The 19,890-nt window shown below is 44.7% G+C and overlaps 1 protein-coding gene across 1 annotated transcript in view; it reads right to left on the bottom strand.

The window, feature by feature from the left end:
• The window catches only part of hs6st1a (heparan sulfate 6-O-sulfotransferase 1a), a 60,978-nt gene that overhangs the window by 24,909 nt on the left and 16,179 nt on the right, over positions 1-19,890 (bottom strand). The window lies entirely within an intron of this gene.

Genomic DNA, 19,890 nt, shown 5'->3' with positions numbered 1-19,890 from the left:
TGAGTAAAATATAGACTTCTGGAAAAGGTCAGGCGTGCTGCTGTTGTGCAAGGGGTTTCGCCAAGCCTCTAGTTTATTTTGCAGCATTTAACCTCCAGTGTACTACCAGCAGCTGGCAGGAGCTTCAAACTAGCAAACATAAATCCTTGTAAAACGTAAATAAAACCATCTGTAAAGGTTGGAGTTAACCACTGCTCCACAGCTGGAGATTAAATCCCCCCTTGAAAGTTTCCCCCTTGATGGTTGCACAGCGGAGAAAGTTCTACTGGAATGTGTGTGTGCGCGAGTCAGTATTTGGTGTGTGTGTGTGGTGTGTGTGTGTGTGTGTGTGTGTGTGTGTGTGTGTGTGTGTGTGTGTTTTGCAGGGAAAAAGGTAAGCAGTGGTGGAATGATGATCCTGTGATTTCCCCTGGGGCCACATCTGCCCTTGTTGAGCAGGCCGCCTCGAAAAAGCCCCCGTCCGACATTCCTGGAGCATTCCGCCAGCATTCATCACCCGATCCAAGACCTCTCCTCAAAACCCCCACAGGCCTCCGCGGTGTGTAACCCCCCCCACTTTGACTCAGACCTCTGAAGCGGGATCCAGAAATGTCCAGAATGTCTGCTCTGAGACTTGCCAGAGCCAGAGCGCAATCCCTGCTCCCCTGCTTGGAGCACCGGGGTCATTGTTCATCCCCCTCGGTTCATTCCTTATCCATCACTCACTCCATCTCTTTTCTCCACCTCTGTAGGGATTTGCAGCTCAATAATAGAAGCATCTACCATGTCCCTCTAACTGCTGGAACAGCTGGAGCTGGGATGTGTGCAGTGTGTGTGTGTGTGTGTGTGTGTGTGTGTGTGTGTGTGTGTGTGTGTGTGTGTGTGTGTGTGTGTGTGTGTGTGTGTGTGTGTGTGTGTGTGTGTGAGAGAGTGTATGATCGGGCGGGCACGGTCGAACATCTGTGCAGAGCGAAGTGATGGGAAATGATGTTGCGAGCGCCAAGCCAGGAATATCCGTCACACTCTTGACAAATCAACACGTCCCGACTGCACGCACGCGGGAGCGCACGGCTGAGGATTGTGGCGCGCGGACGGGTCGACGCCCACCAAACAGTGCAGCAGCTCCATTTCTCGCCACGCGGCATAAATCACGCATCTTCTAATTGTCCCAGACTTCCTTGGCCTCTGACAATCTGCTCCTTGACAACCAACCCACATAGCTGACAAACGGTGCCCACGACAGCTGTCGTCCTGGGTAGCCGGGGTGGTTTACCGGGGGCTCCCCTCCCTTTTGGAGTGGTTCCTGCCTGGCAAAGCCGCTGGAAGTTTGATAAGGCGAAGGTGGGCATGAAGCTCCATATTTAGCCACCGCTGTCAAAGCTCTGATTTAGCACCGCAGGTAATTGAACAGAGTCACAACGAAGCAGCCGGAGAGTGAGTTAGGGGTGTGTGCTGGGAGGGAGGGAGGGAGGGAGGGAGGGGTAGGCAAAATTATGCTGAATAGCACTGCAGTGATATCCCCTTTGCTGTTGAAACAATGCATCGCCGCCAACTACTTTTCATTGAGACAGCAGCATCAAAGCAAGAATAATGGATCCTTGCAGAAACCTCGGCTCGATAGCCGGAGAAACAAAGCTCTCATTGTAATCTGGGGCTCTCTCTCCCTCCTCTCGTGCATTCATCCCAGCGTTAATCCTTTTCACATTACTCTGACTCTACTGTAGGCCATTAGATGGAGAGAATTAGAATTCTACTGTAGGTTTCTAATCTGTTCCATTCCATTCTGCTTGCATGTTCAATCAGCGTTTGGCAGCAGTATAAAGAAAACACGGGGAATCCATAAAGAACTTTAGGATAGACACATCATGGCCATTCACAACTGGCAATGAGAAACAAACGCTTGCTGTTGTATCACATATCAAACAATAGCACATGACAACATAAAATGGTATTTGGAAGCTCGATGCAATGAAATCTGCAAGTTTCTCTCATATCTGGCTATGGAACCAGCTGTTGAGGAAAACAATGTCATCCAAGGGTGGGAGCCTCAGATTGTCTGATCATATTGAGTAATGTTTTGTTTGTTTTTTTTTCATGGCTGTTTCCATGGTGAAATTCAAACTTGTAAACAAACATTGATGAGAGAACTTGATGACAGATATTTTACATTTTAGTTATTCAATGGATATTTAAAAGGCAATGCCTCATCAGTCCCCCAGTCAAAGCAGAGTTTAGAGGAACCTTTACACAAAGCTACTGTTAAACAGAGTTGGCATTCATTTCAGTACAGCCATGGCATCATTAAACCCAACTATATAAGAAAGATGAGAAAATGGCGTGCTTCCAAATATATGTTTTTACACCCCAGGCAACTGAAAGTGATGTTTAATGTTGCAAGTTGTTCTGATTATATGGTCACAAGGAGCAAAAAATGCAGGCATATACACAACATCTACTTATCCCAAGTGGACAAAAAAATGATGACACATGACATTTTGGGAGAAACAGGGTGTCAATTGTTGAGTTGTTGGATATTGGAACTACCAATAAAAAAAACCCTACATTATTACACTTGAGACACAGAAAGGCCATCGGGAAAACCTGAATACGTAAGAATACAGATAATTACCTAACTGGGGAGACAGAAGTATGACCCAAACAGTATAAAGTCCAATTTAACATCTTCAGACACCGACCTGTGACATTAGAACCATCTTGAAGGTCCATAAGCACGAATACCCAGTTGAATTCAAATCTGTTTTGTAGAATTATGAATCAAAAAGCAAACTGAGGAGTTTCCGTTGAATCTGATGGTTGAGTTTGACTGTGGTGTGAAAGTCATTAAAGTAATGCTGACCGTATTGGAAAGTGCCTAACAGGGACTCCAGGCAGCTTTCATCTGTTCATTAATAAAGTTATGGTGAATAAAGAGGTTTATGAAGGCTACCTGTAGTTTTCATTCTGCTCGGTTCCATTACGAGCAAATGTGGCAGCTCTACAAAACATATAAGGTTACGGTTAACACTTTGACCTCTGATAAAGATTATGACTTATTTACTGTTTCAAATCAAATGTAGTCGCTGAGTACAAAGTCTTTTCCATCGACTCAAGAATTTTTGATATTTATGACCGACTGCTAAAAATGAAGAAACTCTCGGACAAAACTATACTTGGGGAATAAACCAGTGAACAATTTTGTGGCACTTAAGACTAAACAGTGACAGTACAGACTGAAGTCATTACTGGTAAAAGGAATGATGGTAAAACCATAAACCTCATGTTCTCTGTAGAGGGAGAGAAGATACTTGAAACTTAAGCTTCGAAAACAAAGTCATGGATTCCCCATCAACTCCGCAAGCAACCGCACCGTTACAAACGATGGAATTTACATCAAATCACTGCACACATGTGGCTCTCTTGCTGCAGTTCAACGCACACAGAAAATCTCCCAGTGATCTGAATTGATTCATTCTTTAATAATCCCATGATAGCGAGGGCTCTATATCGTGAACGCTGTGACCGCAGGGTTAAAACAAAGTGACCACAAATGCAGAACTACAGGACGCTATTGACTACAAATCCATAGTCACTGGACTGGATGCAGCCTGGAGGGGGAAAAAAAAAAAAAAAAAAAAGGGCCAGCTGGAAAAATAGAAGGGGCGGGGGTGACGGAAGTCAAGCAATAGCTCATTGCTCAGTGCCAGGGGGTCGGCTGATGAAGATGAGGCTAATGAATTTTACAGGGTTTCCTGCATTTACTGAGTCAACAACAGAGACCCAGAGTGAGGTTTCAAGCAGGGTTCCGGGGGTTTTGTTTTCACAAACTATGGACGAAAAGAGGCCAGAAGGTACTTGCAAAGAGATTGTTGAGACACAATGAAAATCAGCAGACAGGCATAAAAAGTGCCTAAAGGCTCGACAAACAGATCATGAGAGATAAGAGTGTACAGGTTCGTGCCGCACTGACCAAAGTCTAAATCCGGCAATTCTCCACGCCCACAATTATGGAGACAATGTGCTGGTAAATTGAATAAAAACCAAATAAATTTGAATCCTTATCTCGTGATAGAAATAGTTGATGGACAGCCTTCATGTAAAAAAAAAAAAAAACAGTTGAGGCGGGAATTAAGAAACAGTTATCCGAGGATTAATTTTGCAAAGTTGTTTTGGTTTCAATAATGCACCAAGCTCGCAGGATGAGCAAGGACTCGGCTGAGGTAAGGAAGGGAGCGATATAATTAAAATTTGAATCGATCACTGAGCAACAAGGACACCTCGGCTCAAGCAGCAGACGTTTAGTCGCGGAATTCAGACTGGATGACCACATTACTAATCGCCCCTGCAGGAGACGTTTAAAAAGCTCTAGTCTATCGCGGCAGCCTGAAGCCTTTGAGCCACTGGCGTCTATTATGTGATTATTAGGGGGTAGTCTCGGTTCTCCGGGGGTGACTGTGGGTCTGACTCTGAGACTATCGGATATGGCCACCAGCAATGAGATAGAAATACTGTGGCGTATGATATCTACAGGTATCTTGAGAGCCTGGAAGTGCTGAGCACAAGGACACGTGCATGCTCCCTTTCCAGGGGGGGGGGGGGGGGGGGTTACGTGAGCAGGCCTCCCAGCTGAAGGACAGTCTCCCCATTTATTCTGCTCGTGGCCATCAATGCCTCCACTGGATAGTCTCTCTATTCGACAGCGCTTGGATTTATTAATCTCCTTTATACGTGGTCATTCACATTCAGTGCACAGAGGCTGGAAAATGAGAGGCATTCTTTGTAATAGCAGATGTAGCCGATGTAGCCAAGGAAATCTTTATCAGCAGGCCCCCCCCGAGATGATACTCTTAGGTAATTAATCTATTACTCAATCGATTGGAAGTACTGCCCTTACTTAGCACTGCATTGCACGCTTAGCATTAGAGACTCAGAGGGGACTGCTTTTAATTCTTTTCGAGCACATATACAAAGAGATAACGAGTTTAAGCTTTTCACTTCTGAGGAAGCTACTTCTCTTCTTTGCGTTTGCCTTTTGGACATCTCCAGTTCAGCCTGTTCCAATTCCAAGCCTGCAAATGTGCAAAACAAAAGTGACCCCTACTCTTGCTTTTACACATTTTACTCACGTCGGAATTAATCCTTTGCAAAAAATTATTTTAAGATTCATCCATCCATTTGATTTATGTGCTTTATCAAGAATAGGGCTACAGGTTGCCAGTCTAATACAGAGTTATGCTGCCACACACTCATACCCAATTGCAATTTTTGAGTCACCAATTAACCTCACAAGAATGTCTCTTGGTTTTTTTGCAAGAAATATCAAAAGAAAACTCACACGTGTACAAAGAGAGAATGGAAATTCCACACAGATCGGCCCAACCGTCGGCCGTCAGCGCATCAATGGATCATTTTTTCCCCTGCGAGACAATAGTAGTAACCACAGCGCCGCTCTTCCACCGGATCACATTTATTCATTAACTGGACTGTTTTAGTTGTCCCGGCATAAGTGGACAAAAGTGGAATCGATATCGTCGGAATAACTTTTCCACTGCAAAAATTCAATAATGATCTGCACTCTCAGCTTGTCAATATTGGGCTATTTTCGATTGACCTACCACATCACAGAACACAACTATAGCCAGGGGCCTGACGATTGACAGTGTTTGCAGACAGCCGGCCTTTTTTTGGGGGCCGAGTTAAACTATATATTTTTAAATGTTGCACCACTTGATGGTCTAGATTTGGACTGCAGTTCTTCAGAAGAATACTTCATACCATTCCAGTGTATATATGCAGGAGTGGGTCCAAATACAATTGCTTTATCGTGGTGTGGTAGTCCAACTTTGCTTTCAGATTTCCATTGAATGGACACTTTCACACATAATTTAAAATTCCTGAAATCAAGCCCAATTTTGCTATTCTGCTCTAATATGACATTCCATTATACTCTCATAATGCGTGAAAATCTGGGCTTTCATTTGTTGTAGTTTTTGTGAAATGCAGTCAGTGGTAGTGTTGGCGTTATGTTTGGAACATCAGCCTGTCTGCTTCCCCAATTGGATGCCCCCCCCCCCCCCCACCTTTATAAAGAGTCAAAGTCCAGCTTCAGAAGCGCTAACACAATAATTCAGTTTTATAGGTGGGATCATAGTGAGTGATAACAACAATGACAGTCCGAGCCCCATGACAAGGCTTTAAATTACTTTCACAATTGCCCATGCCTGGTACAAGCAGAAGAGCTCGACTGCTGCCGACCCAATAAAACAACATTTCATTCTTGCCTCCTACACAGCTTCTCGGAATGAACTTTAAAAAATTTTTTTTTTTTTTAATTTGAGTAAATAACTGTGTGGACTCTGAGGGCCAAGTCGGGGTGGTGGTGGTGGTGGTCATTTTTGTTTAATTTAATGAACAGATAAGTTCACGTGGTGTAATTCTCCAATGTTTATTATCATGACTGCGTCCCGCCCTGAAGCTGCGGTCCCACATGTGTGTAAAGCAAATTCGGAGCTTCCTCTCTGCGCCTCACTCGTCATCCTTTTGAGCAGGAAACGTTAATCGAATTCCATGTCGGGCAAAGCCCCTGAGTAACAACATTTCACCATGATAAAAAATTAGTGTTGTTTAAAAAAAAAAAAAAAAAAAACTGCTGAAAAGCATTTTCACACATTATTGTCCATCTGTTCTTGTAATTTTTTTTTGTCTTTCTGCTATTCAGCATCAATGGGAATCACTCAATATAACGGTATTCATGTGATCTCATTGCTGGGTGCTCTGTTGAAAAATGCCGCCCCTCTCTGTTATATCGATCTTAACACAGTCAGCAATAATAGAAATATCTGGGTGCTTTAAAGAGGAATAACCAGCACTCTTTCATTTCCATACATCATCATAAAAAAAAAAAAAAAACCCCAACAACTCCCAGAGATGTCTCAGTGAGATGGTCTGAGAGAGTAAACATGAAGCCATAATTTAGTTTTGCCCGAGCAGCTGTGTTACTGTTATTTCTCGGAGCCTGGGCTGAGTGTTTTCAGAAGACTTCTGCATTATGTTAGTCTGCTTACTGTCGACTGACTGACATTGACAGCGAGATGGAAGTCCCTGCCAGACGAGACTCCTGGAAAAACATGATGTGATCTTACAAATGACTGAATCCACGGTTTTCATACGAGAGCTTGTGAGCTAGCCAGGACAAACACAGGATCCACTGCAGTCTGCCGCTTGACTAATGGAAAAGATAAAATCGGCTCAGCTTTTACTTTTCAACGGTGCCAACATTTCCCACAGCAATATATATTCATATTAAATGCATATCTATAAAAAATATATACTTAAATCTGTTGGAATCCTGCCTGAAAGTGTACACACATCAAACAAGGTGCAGTGAGGTTTCCTAGTGTTCACTGTCGGGAGAATTAAAAAAAAAAAAAAAAATCCCCAAAAAGCCTTTCTGATACCTGTAGCTCTTTCCGGCTCCGAGATATTCCGGGTCCGATCTGGTCTGATCTAGTCCCACGCCGGCCCCGCCGTGCCGCGGAGGTCAAGGACACCCCGTTGCAACCTCCGCCTGTCAGCGCAGGTCGGCGGGGGAGGGATTATTGCGCGACGCGGGGGGGGACAGATTAAAGGGGTGACACAAGCAGAGATCTGGAGTGCCAATCTGCTGAGCGGCGGGGGGGCCCACCTCTTCGGAGTGCCCGGCGGACGAGACCTTCGCCGAGTGAATTCGACGTCACGTGTGCACGCTCGCCCAGGCAGGCGGACGCTCGCACAAGAGGCCTTTGCTGCGGCGCGGCGGATGTGTAATTTAATTTGAGCTCCCTCTCCTACGTAACGTCCAAGCTTGTTACCTCTCCAAACAGCCCTCGGTCATGACGAATAGAATCACCGAGTAATGCTGATACAAACTCTGCTATCTTGGCCTTAATGCGCTGCAGTTTGAAGGCACTGCGGCAAGTAATAAGCCTTGGGGCTGAGATGTGGCGTCTGGACTCTCAGGCTTTCGAGCGCACTGCCCGGGGAAGCTGAGGCTGGGGAAATTAGTGCCACCTTTGGATTCACTTGCTATCACAGGCAAGCCTTCACATTATTTAGTTTTGGTTTTATTCCGACTCGCGCGCCCACATATTATTTTCCTGCCGTGGTGATTTTAATTCATGTGCAGCAGTTTCAGCTCGTTATACCAATAATCTTAATGGCTTTCTTTCCTCACTGTTGTCTAAAGCTCTTAGCCGTGTTTTGAAAACGGCAATAAATGTGAAGTTTACAGTAATTCAACTCTTGCTACTCAAGTAATTGTCTAAATTGCAAGTCATGAATACAAGAGGAAACATTCTATTTCACCTCCGCAGCGATCTGACAGCTGAGCACAGCAAAGAACACAATCAGCAGCGGATAACACAGCATTAATGCTGGCTGTTATAGGGGAGAGCATTTCGGTGGAACAACTTTCACCATAAGCTCATTCCGCATGCGAACGCTGACGTCGGTGGAAATTGTGCACTATGCACGCTTACAATTTGCCACTTGGGGGATGTAAGGTTGTTGCTGCTGGAAACGCTTGAAGTTAAACACGCGAGAGCAGAAGGAAGTCCAGACGATAATAATGGTCGGTGAATATATGCACGCGTGCATGGGGCACTTCCACCCACGTACATATATGCGCTTCCATGTAGGCAGACATGACCGCGCAGGAACTCGGGCCTCCCCCCATACACCGACGTATGTGCAGATGCGAGCGCGCGCAGACACGCGGGGTCCCGTGGCCTTATCGTTCCAAGACGTCCAGCTTTCAACGGGCCCTCATATTGCCCCCCCGCTCGAGCCGTCCCACCATCTCCCTCCCACTGTTTGCAGCCATTCAGAAAAGCAAAATGTGGAAAAACACGCTCGCCTCCAAACACTGATTTAATTAGCTGATTTAATTAACTGATTACCAAACTTCTATCTCAATGCTACAAACGGCAGCCAGCATTATTAATCTTTACAGCAATGCTGCCGCACATCCCACTCACTGCTAAGGCTGCCGCGCTGTGGGAAGCAGGACAGCTGCCCTACTTACACATGGCATGCATATATATATATATATACTTACAATCGAACCACTGTACAATTCAAATGCTGCCACTGTGATATGTACTAAGTGAGCATGTGCACACTCACGCACATCAGTGCATCTAATGGGACAGATGTTTGAAAAATAAAAAAATAAAATTATATATATATATATATATATATCTATACGCACACTTCAGTCGGTGAAAATGTCCCTCTGGTGCCCATAAGCCGTCACTTTTCTTCTCCTGCTGCGATCAATTCCGTGAACGGCGTGTGTGTGAGCGAGTGTGTAACCAAGTCGGTGTCTGTCTGTCGTCCTCTTCTAACAAAAGAAGGAGCCGGTCCCAGATAAATTAGCAAGTTTCATTCCATCAATGTTCATCATTATTTCATGGCCTCCTGAATATTTTATATACTAGGAATGTGCGCCCGCGCGCATGTGTGTGTGTGTGTGAGCATACATCCTTTGTGTATGGGTGTGCACATAAATGTTTATGACTCTCTATAATGCAGCGAGCTGTGCGTATCAGCAGTGTGTGTCTATGTGTGACTGTTTGTGTGTGTGTGTGTGTGTGTGTGAGTGTGTGAGTGTGCAAGCGCGCTGGGACATTAAGTATTAACTGAGCTGGGGGGCTCAGAGACGAACGTCCGGGTCTTCTACTATCCCAGCATGCTCCGCTGCTCTCCTGTCTCGCCTTTCCAGGATAGGAGCCTGGGGAGCTGTCAAGATGCAGTGTGCAGCTTTCTGTGTGTGTGTGTACATGTACGTGTGTGTACGTGTGTGTGTGTGTGTGTGTGTGTACACATGCATTGTCTCAAAATGGGAGGTGGCTCATGTAAAACACAGATGAGTTAATAATGCTGTTTGAGAATCTGTCTCCGCACGTGCGCACACGCACACACACACACACACACACACACACACACACACACACACACACACACACACACACACACACACACACACACACACACACACACACACACACACACACACACACACACACACACACACACACACACACACACACACACACACACGAGATGCTTCTTCCCGGCGTGACATGTTCTCGTCTGTCCCCTCCTATTCCCTCATCCTTTCTTTTCACAAGCGGCGGAAAGAACGGAGACGGAGAAAACAGAAGAGACGACAGATTGAGGGGAGATGAAGAGGAGGGATGGATGTGTCGGTTTCGAAGGGGCACTGACATGAAGCAGGTGTCGCCGTTAAATTTCTCGACTGCTCCCTCGTCCTCCCACCCCCGCCCTTAATTCCACTTTTTAACAACTACACTTCCGTATCCCCTCATTTCTTTTCTTTTTTTTCTTTTGCCTGTCCCTATCTGGGTCATCTTTTCGTCTGGTTCTCTGCGGGTGTACAGTAGGTAGGGGCAAGTGGGGGGGGATAAAAAGAATAAAAAAACAAACAAAAAGAAAGCAAGAAAGCAAGATTGGGACAAAAGAGGAGTTTGTGAAAAAAGTATCTGTGGAAGTCCCCCCCCCCGCCAAAGTCTCCATTGCTCCCCATCGACGACTGTTCTTTTCCCCAACTCCACATGCCGAGACAATTAAATAGCTCTGCGCCTGTGTTCTGGTTGCTAGGGTGGGTGAGCGGAGCAACAGACTCCGGCTAGCTGCGGTGGTGATGGAAGCTCGATAGTTTGGGCAGGTTTTTGTTGGCCTTCTGGTTAGTTAAACAGAAAAAAAAAAAATTTCTAAGGAAAAGAAAACCGTAAAGGATGCAGAAGAAGATCGATTCGGGCTGACATTAGTGGATCGAAGAGAGAGAAAGAGAGAGAGAGAAAAAAAGAAAAGAAAAAGCAGTAACGTTGTCTGAAACACCAGAGACGCTTGGTGGTCTGAATCAGGGAAGGGCTGACGTTCGTACCCGCTCTCTGTCTTCAGAGGACCCACAGTCTTTTGAGCACATAATCGTGCACAACCTTTTTCCAATTACACAATGATGAATGGGAAAAAAAAACCAAGGACTGCAACACTGAAGTAGATGATGCACCTGCAGATTAGCAGCAACATATAAAATGCATCGTTGAACTTACTCCTATGAGCTCCGGAGTCGGTATTTTGTCTCAGGGATTTTGGTAGGGAATGAGAGTGCATTTCTTCATTAACTATTTAAACAGTGACAAAGCCATTACTGCATTTCTCTCAATAATCTCCTTGTGCAAGCTGACAACTAAAAATATGCATTTGCAGGTCAAACCATTTTGGGGTGAAATATAACATCTCCATCACAAAGCAAACCAAAAGAATGAATGTGATCCATGTATATTTAATAGTTTTTTTTTTTAACCTTATTCACTAGCATAAGAGTACACTTCTAGTTATTTGATCAAGATTTACTATTGCATTTTCGTGTTTTTTCTGGTTGTTGCTGCATTGGAAATTCTATTTATAAGTGTATGTGTGAATTTAGTTTTTCTTTTTAATGTTGGATAAAAAAAAAAAAACATTTAAAAAGTAGGAGTAGGAAGTGGCCTGACTGCAAGACACCGTTGAAACAAGACAACAGGAAAAACAAAAAGTACCCTCAATAGACTGTTTTCCTTTATTTTGTTATTTAGGGACCCTGCTTGAAAGGTCTCTCCCACCCAGGATGCAATTTTGCGACTGAGAAAATACTCGGTGAATCCACGCAGAGGAATTTACACACACTTGAGTGTGAAGAAGGGAAGTGGAGTACTCAGCTGGAAACACAGATTTTCGATTGTAAAACTAAAGACCACTGGAGAGAGGGAGGAGGGGTTGGAGGGACGGCACAGTAAAACCTGGAGAGGAAGAAAGAAAATGAAAGAGGAGAAAAAAAATGAATTGGACAAAACAGATGAGTGGGCGGTGGAACGTGGAGAAACACCTTTCTTCACTGCACCAGAGCGCCACACACACACACAGACACACACACACACACGGAGTTTCTGGACGTGGCTCCGCTGCAAAGAAGAGATAAGGGACTAGAGGGAGAGGATGGCAGGGGGAAAAAAAACAGAGGGGATGGAGAGAATACAGAATGATGGGGAAATTAGAGAAGAGGTGCTTCAGAGGCAAAAAAAGATCACAAGAGACAGCTCAGGGAAAACAACATCCTGCAGGTGATGACACACACCAGCATGGACTACACAATGTTCACACTTATAAAGAAATCACACAAATACAAAACTAGTCCCACAGGCGGCATGAATGGAAGGAAGGAAGAGACCAATCCCATCAGGGGAGAGCTGAAATGTCCCGAAAGGGGATGAACACACACACGCACGCACGCACGCACACACACACACACACACACACACACACACACAGAATAAACACAGCTGCAAGGACCTTCAGCCCCTCAAAGTTGTGTTAACATTTAACTAGTTTAGTAAATCAACACACATGGTGTTTGTGTGTGACCTGTGATTGGGTGCATGACAGACTAACAAACTTAGTGTGACGTGCGTGCGTGTGCATGTGTGTGTGTGTGTGTGTGTGTGTGTGTGTGTGGTTCCACTCAGGAACAGGACACAGTGTCTATGGGCGGAAAATCACAAGGGAAGTGAAAATTAACAAACCAGCACAAACGCAACACGTTTTGAGTCTCGTGACAAATTGAAATGATGCACAAAGTCGCAAAAAAAAAAAAAAGAAAGAAAGAAAGTCTCACCTGCTCCAGAGAAGAAGACCAAGTCGGTTGATGATGAAGGGGCAGCCATGAAAGACAAAACAAAGAGAAAAGGTTGCGTCAGGATTTGCACTTGGGGGCATCTTGTTAAGACCAGAGTGACACTGTGTCAACAATGACTGGGTTGACTAAAATCCCAAAGCAGTCACTTAGATTGAAATCAATAGTTCAAAATGCCGAGCCGCGGCTCATTTATGGGTTGCAAAAGAATTAATTTGACATACTGATGATTGGGGGGGGGGGTCAACAGCAACACAGAGTTGGAAAGAGGGACATGGTGGAAGGCGAGTCAGAAGGAAAAATTGATAGTTGGATGAACCATTTATTAGACAAAAGGAATGACGGGTAGGCCGGCAGACGGGACGGACAGGTAAGACAGATGTTGTAAATTGGGCGGAGGGCGAGAGATGGACGAGCGCGACACGCAGACGCATTGGCATCGACGGAAACAGCGTGCCCGAACGCAGGGAGTCTGTGCAGCCACAGGGACGAAAAGGCCTGACATCTCATTATAAATGAATGAGAGAAGTGTGCTCAAAGAGGCTGACGCTCTGGGGGAGAAAACAAACGCGCGGCGAGAAATCCTCTCCCTGGAGTGGGCGGCCAGATGGACAGGTAGAGGCGGTGAGGGGGAGATAGGAAGAAGTGGGAAAGGAGCGAGTCCCAGTTTGCTTTGGTCTTCGTCCAGATCTTCTAACTGTTGAAAAGGCCAAAGAGGGCTTCAGAAGGCAATCCAGCTCGGTTGGACACGCACACACACACACAGACACACACACTCCGGGAAACATCTTTGTGGGAGCTTCCTATTGACTGGACGCCGAGCTGTTCGACCTAATTTTATCCATCTCGACTTGAACGTGTAAGTACAATGTATTGGAAGCCTTCGCTATAATGCCACATTTTAACCATGTAAAACATTGTCGGCGCCTGTTTTTTTCCAGGACCTCACAAGGCGGGTCAGTAGGTTAGAAATACAGGCCCACACACCGAGGATTGTGGTCCGAATCACTGTAGCCTTTGCCCTCGAGAAAAGAAAGAAAGAAATAAAAATCCTTAAATACTTTGATTCAATAAAGTAAATAGAACCCTTCAATACAAGAACACACATGCACACAAGACAAGCAAGGTACTTTCAGATTGAACTGAAACAGAAAGGATGGAGAAATTACGGGAGACGGCGACCAACGGAGGGAAAGCGCGCAAAAAAAAAAAAAAAAGGGAGGAGAGAACGGGGCAGACATGCGTGTGCCGGTGCCTGAAATAAGCCTGACGGCAGCTGTCGACTTCTATCTGACGGAGAAGAGAGCAGAAGAGCGAGGGAGGGAGATGCACACGGGGACGGAGAGATGAAGCGATGACGAGAGTTGAGCACAGGTACGATGTGGAGAGACGGAGAGAGAGAGAGAGAGAGAGGGGAGACCCTGAAGAGAAAGGAGAGAGCGAGAGACGACGGAGCCGAAGCGGTAGCGACTGCATCTCTTCCCCCCCCCATCCCATTCGTGGAAACCACATGCGTGTACGAAGCGAGTTTTCGGTTGGGAGCCGAGCGCGTGACGGAGTCACTTTCACCTCAACAAGTCAAATTAAATCGAAGGAGGTGTGGCAGAGCTGACGGCGAACGCGTGCGTGGCCATGCATATGTATTAACGCATTGAAATGCAACATTTACTATCAGGCCAATGCAGTTAAGCCCCGGCACAAAGATCTGCTTGAGATGGGAGTTTGAAATGAAGGACGTGTCGTTGCCTCGATCCGGTGACACTGAGGGGAGTCAAACGGGCGACAGAATATGTAAAGCACCCGCTTCTGCTACAACCCCGCTATGTTACGATAACGCTCTTCCAAGCAACAGAAGTTAAAAGGATACACGAGCAAAAGACCAAGGCCATGCCGCCAAAGTTGTTGCATGTGTATCTAATGTGGTTTGAAGATAAGACGAAGAGGAAACGACACCAGACTGATGGCGGTATCTCGTCATTTTACGGGTAGAATTAAGACGACAAACAATACTGGATATCAAAAAAGGCCAAATGGACTTAGTTGTGTAGGTTTTGTCACGGGTATAGCGGCGTCTTTGTCACGGCACAGTTACGATAACGTTGTTCTCTGCAGCTACAATCTAGGTTGTCGGGAACAGAGTGATACTGCCAAAGTTTTGCACCGTGTACCTGATGTAATTGAGAGACGACGCGATAAGCAGATGGTGATGAAACATTAATATAACTATCAAATTAAGCAAAAGATCCATGCGTCCTTGACTCTGTGTCAGAGGGAGTCAACCTGATGACGGCGGCTGCTTTTTGACGGAGCGAAGGCGGCGCCTCCTCTGTTAACAACTCTACTGCGATAACGCTGCTCCGAGCAACAAAGTTGCCGCGACCCAGAAGCAGGGGAACAGAGCAACACTGCCAAATCTCCAGCCGGTGCATCTAATGCAATGTAAAGATACTATGAAGAGAAAATTAGACCAAAAAAAAAACAATGGTGGTTTTCATTTAACACAACAACCGATGATGGCCACTGCCTAATTTTTGCAAAAGAGAAGAAATCTGCAAAACCGAGAAGCTGAAACGTGGAATGAAAGACAAAATTGTCGCTTTAGTTTAAGTGACACCGAGAAGAGACGAGACGGCAGTGGCTGTTTTTCAAAAGTGTTCAGGTAATGCCTCTTCTGTTACAATGTAGTTATGATAATATTGCGAACAGAGCAATACAGTTCAAGGACAAAAAATGAAACTATGCAAATTGTTGCCTTTATTCAGTGACACTGTTTTTGTTTAATCTCGCGCCCCGACAGTTGCAACTTATTTACGATAACATTGTTCAGTGGTAGACGCAACGCATAAAAAACTATTCCGTTAATATCAGGTAAAGCAAAGAAAAAAGGCAAAATTGTTACAAATTAGAACAGAATGTATGGTGCAACCTTGATTCGGAGACATTGTGGGTGGAGAAGACAGAAAAATGTAGCACATTTTCTTTGAGTATGTTCATAATAATGTTGCTCTCGCAGGAAAAGATTGCTGTGAAAAAGGTGGTGTTACGGCCAAAAATGTCAGCCAGAGTGTCTAATGCAGTTTTGTGGATAAAAATGAAAAGTAAAAGGTTCTAACGATTAATACTGAATACAGTGATAAACAAAACAACAACAAACACAATCAATGAACAAATATGTCAATCAGAAGTCAAACTGAAACAAAGGACATGTTTGTATGCAGCTTTTTTTAAGGTTGGCGTTGCGTATCGTGCCAACACTGCGAAACCTTTTCGGTTTTGAACGTATTTGTAAAGAAATTCAAAGAAACGTGTGAAAACGATGGCGATTCAGTCTCATTTAGCGTGAACGAGAAAAGATCATCCCGGAAACCCGAGAAGTTGAAATTTGAGGACACCTGATGAATATCACTAAGAATTTTCAAAATAGTGCCGGATTGTTTTACTGCTGAACGAGTTAAGTAGTCATGAAAGAGGTGCTCCGCTACCTTTACCTGCACAAAGGAGCTAAAGTCTTTTACCATTTCAGCACGATGAAAAACTGTTATTACATTTTTCTCTCTTCCAAATATCGAGTTTAAAGCAATGAAATCGAAGGTTGGCTTTTTTTCCTTTTTTTTTTTTTTAAAGCTCATTTTGATACCTATAAAAAGATGATTATTATGAGTTAATGCACAAAAGCAGAAGACGTGTAACTGAAGACAGAAATGTGCACATGTGCACGTGTGTGTGTGTGTGTGCACCATATGCTCGTCTCATTTTTTTCAGTTAATAACAAGCCATGTGCATTTCAAATTCACTTATAACCTCAACTCTAAAACCTACTCAGAGACTCGGAGCCCATCTGATCCTCTTTCCTCTGGAAGATATTCCTGTGCTTCTTTAACGGCTCGACAATCGCGGGGCATCAGCATCTGCTGCCGACGTGGATCGCTACCCTGATCACCACACTCTCCTAACAAATTTAGCCTGATGTGGCCCTAATGTACAACAAAGGATTATCCCACTATTTATGAAATGAGATTCGGTAATAACTACCCCGTCCCATTTTTAATTCCGATTTCTTGGCTTCGCAATACGGTTAGTGCGAGCGCTAATTGAACCGTCGCAAATGTTTTCGCCCGCGATTTCGTCCTCGCGGCAGAGGCGACCGGCCGCGGTGATCTGAGCCGCTGCTCCAAGCCGTTCTCGCATCGGAGACGCGCCGAGACGAGCTGAGCCAGCCTCCTTCAGCAAGGTCCCTGGTCTGATTGTTTTGTTCCCAAGTGAAATTACACGGCCCGATTTCTTATACGGACCAATAAACTGAAAAAACACTTTGGCTTTGAAAAAAGAAGAAGAAGAAGAAAAAAAAAAAGAAGCTTGATTTAGTTGTAAAAGTGACCTCGGCTGAGTAGGCCGACACAAACTGGCACTGCACATTGGACTAGTGACCCAAGAAATATGACAATCACTGTGAAATGAGTGAAATGAGTTGGTGAGAGAAGATTAGCTCGAGTAAATCCAGCCTCCAGATTAAAACGCCAGACAATGTGGCTCTTTTGAATCGGATGAAATGCCTCCATCACAATGGATGAAATGCTAACCGTGTTGTGTGGGAAAACTTTTTTTCTGTACTTCAAGCGAGCAAACAAAACTGTTCCGACAAAATACTGGTCAAATTCACCCTAATCATGAATTTGCCTTATATTGATGGTTTGTAGGTACCGTCCTTCAGTACTTCAATAACTTCAATACAGAACGGGACAGAAGACAACTTCTGTTTATAGTTTCTCATAACCGTAACCTTCACGTCTCAAATCAGCCTCTGTGCTGGGACCGCATGATGAATCATATAAAGAAAAGCCAATTCAACACGTACTCTCGTTATTGTGAATCACCTGAGGCTGCGTTTATCTGTTTTGTTCCTCTTTTCAAATGCAAAGGCTGTTTCAGACAGTTTCCTATACACTCTTCTGACCAGCAAACAAAGATACATGCTGGTTAAAAAGCCTTTACTTTATCTTCAACCAAGAATTTGACTGAAATGCACCGTCTCACAACTGAACTTCCATCGAGTCGTTCTATATCTGAACGTGATGGAGAAGAAGCATGGAGTTGAGAGTCGGTGCAGCCAAATCGGGGGAGGGAAAACCGATGGTTTTGTCAATACTGCAGTCGCCTTTTCTCCAACCTTCATTTGAATACTTGGGACTCAGGTTGCCTGTGGAGGTTATTTTAGGACATTCTGCAATTATGACGCGTCGCAGAACTCTCGGGGCGTTCTGGAACTCTCGTCCACGTTCTCCACCTCTCTCACATTTTGGATTTCCAGAAGCTCTCAACGTTGAGCGTTACCGACGAGATTTCCTGTCTGCCGTAACTGTTATCAAACCTCCTTCACATAAAGAACCAAACAGGATGGCCTGTCCCTCGCTTTGAAAAACGCCCGTATGATTGATGTATTTGCATTGAGCAAATTTAGAAAAAACATGAGGGAAATGTGGGAGTTGGTAAATACAGCTGCTTGCCCAATAAAGAGTTAACAAATGAAAGGGGGGGGGGGGGGGGGGAGAGAAACCAGATCGGTGGAGTTTATCGTCATCGGAAAACGGATGTTTTTGAAACAAGACTGTACATGCAGAGTCGCACTAACTTTGTCAAAACGATCGAATTAAAGGAATCAATGAGCCGTTTTATGTACATTTTGCGGCCGGGGGGGTGTCGTAAAGAAAGTTGTGAGGAAGATTGCGGCGGAGTCTCCAAAAAAGGCCACAACACCATGTCTGACCTTTTCACCCCATCACACAAACACACGCACACACACACACACACACCGAAACGCCAAAAGGGTTGACCTCTTTACGCTGATTAACATTCCATCAGAGGAGGAGGGGGAGACAAAGAGATACTTTCCCTCACCTTCTCGCCCTCTGCTTTCTTCTCTTTTACTGCACGTCTTCATTTTTTTCTTTTTTTTAACCTCCAACTATTCACTCCATCATTCCCATCTCCCCAGCGCTTTCTTTCTGTTTGCCTACTTCAATGCAATTATCCCACTCGACCATCTCCCTCCTCTGGCAGCACTTTCATAAAGCTTTCTTGCAGTCTTTTTTTTTGCTTTCATATCCACTTTCTGCTGGGGCCGGGGTAATATGTGTGTGTATCTGTGAAAAAAAGTAAGCAATTGTGTATTGCAGAGGCATGCCAGGGCAGGTCTGTACCTCGTCTCATGGACTTACAAGAAGTCGACTGACTCACCGCATTTGACGGAGCACTTATCGGTAATTTGTACAATGACTGATATTGTTGTTAACTTTGTAAAAAACAAAAACAAAAAACCAAAACAGTGCATGTGCAACTACACACAACACGGCTCGATACAAGTTCTCCCTTTCTGCCAATCGGAGTGACAAACACAAGTGAATGACGAGGTGTTTCATTAGCTGTCCCACACCTCCTCTGCTTTATTAAGACCTGTGAATCATGCCTCCACACCTGCTCTCTTGAAGCCTTTTTTGAGGCCGTCGGTGCGCGATAGAACCCGAGCGTGCCTTCGATGTTGAAGCTTTTCCAAATAACGATTGCCGGACATGGTATTTGACTCCCAAAATTCAAAACCGCTGCAGCGTGTGGACACGTCAAATCTGTTGCCAGTTTCGGATGGATTCCCAGTAGGTTGACTTTTCACTTGTTTGTTTCCATTCCCTGGCTTTTTAAAATGCAGAGAGAAAAAAACCCAAACAAAAACCCACCAACATGCCAATATGTTTGAAGCTTCTTCAGCGCGTTCAGGCGTTTAATTACTTGAATGAGTTTAGCTGGATTCCGTGTCGCTCCAATCAACAATTGGATGTTTTGTCTCTTGTGTATCTATCCACAAGTGTGGATGTATACTCAAAACACCTTTAAAAACAGGCCAAAACATTGCTGCTAACGAATACATCTCACACACAGCAAGAGCACAATTAACACTTGTCAAGTATGGAGTCAGCACACGCTGAAAAAACAAGAATTGTGCACAGAAAGTTCATGCTGCATCTTGAACATAACACTATACAAGTTCATCCAATCATTTTGTTGCCTGAATAATAGCAATGGATGTGTTCTTGCCTCAGATAATTTTAGACAGTATTATCAGGCCAGAGCTTGAGGTGTGATAAATGCCACTATACACTTCCGGTTTAGGACCGGGGGGAGCAGCTTAA

Source organism: Blennius ocellaris (assembly GCF_963422515.1).
Source record: "Blennius ocellaris genome assembly, chromosome: 17".
NCBI classification, from domain to species: domain Eukaryota; kingdom Metazoa; phylum Chordata; class Actinopteri; order Blenniiformes; family Blenniidae; genus Blennius; species Blennius ocellaris.
This window is presented reverse-complemented; position numbering and strand designations above follow the sequence as displayed.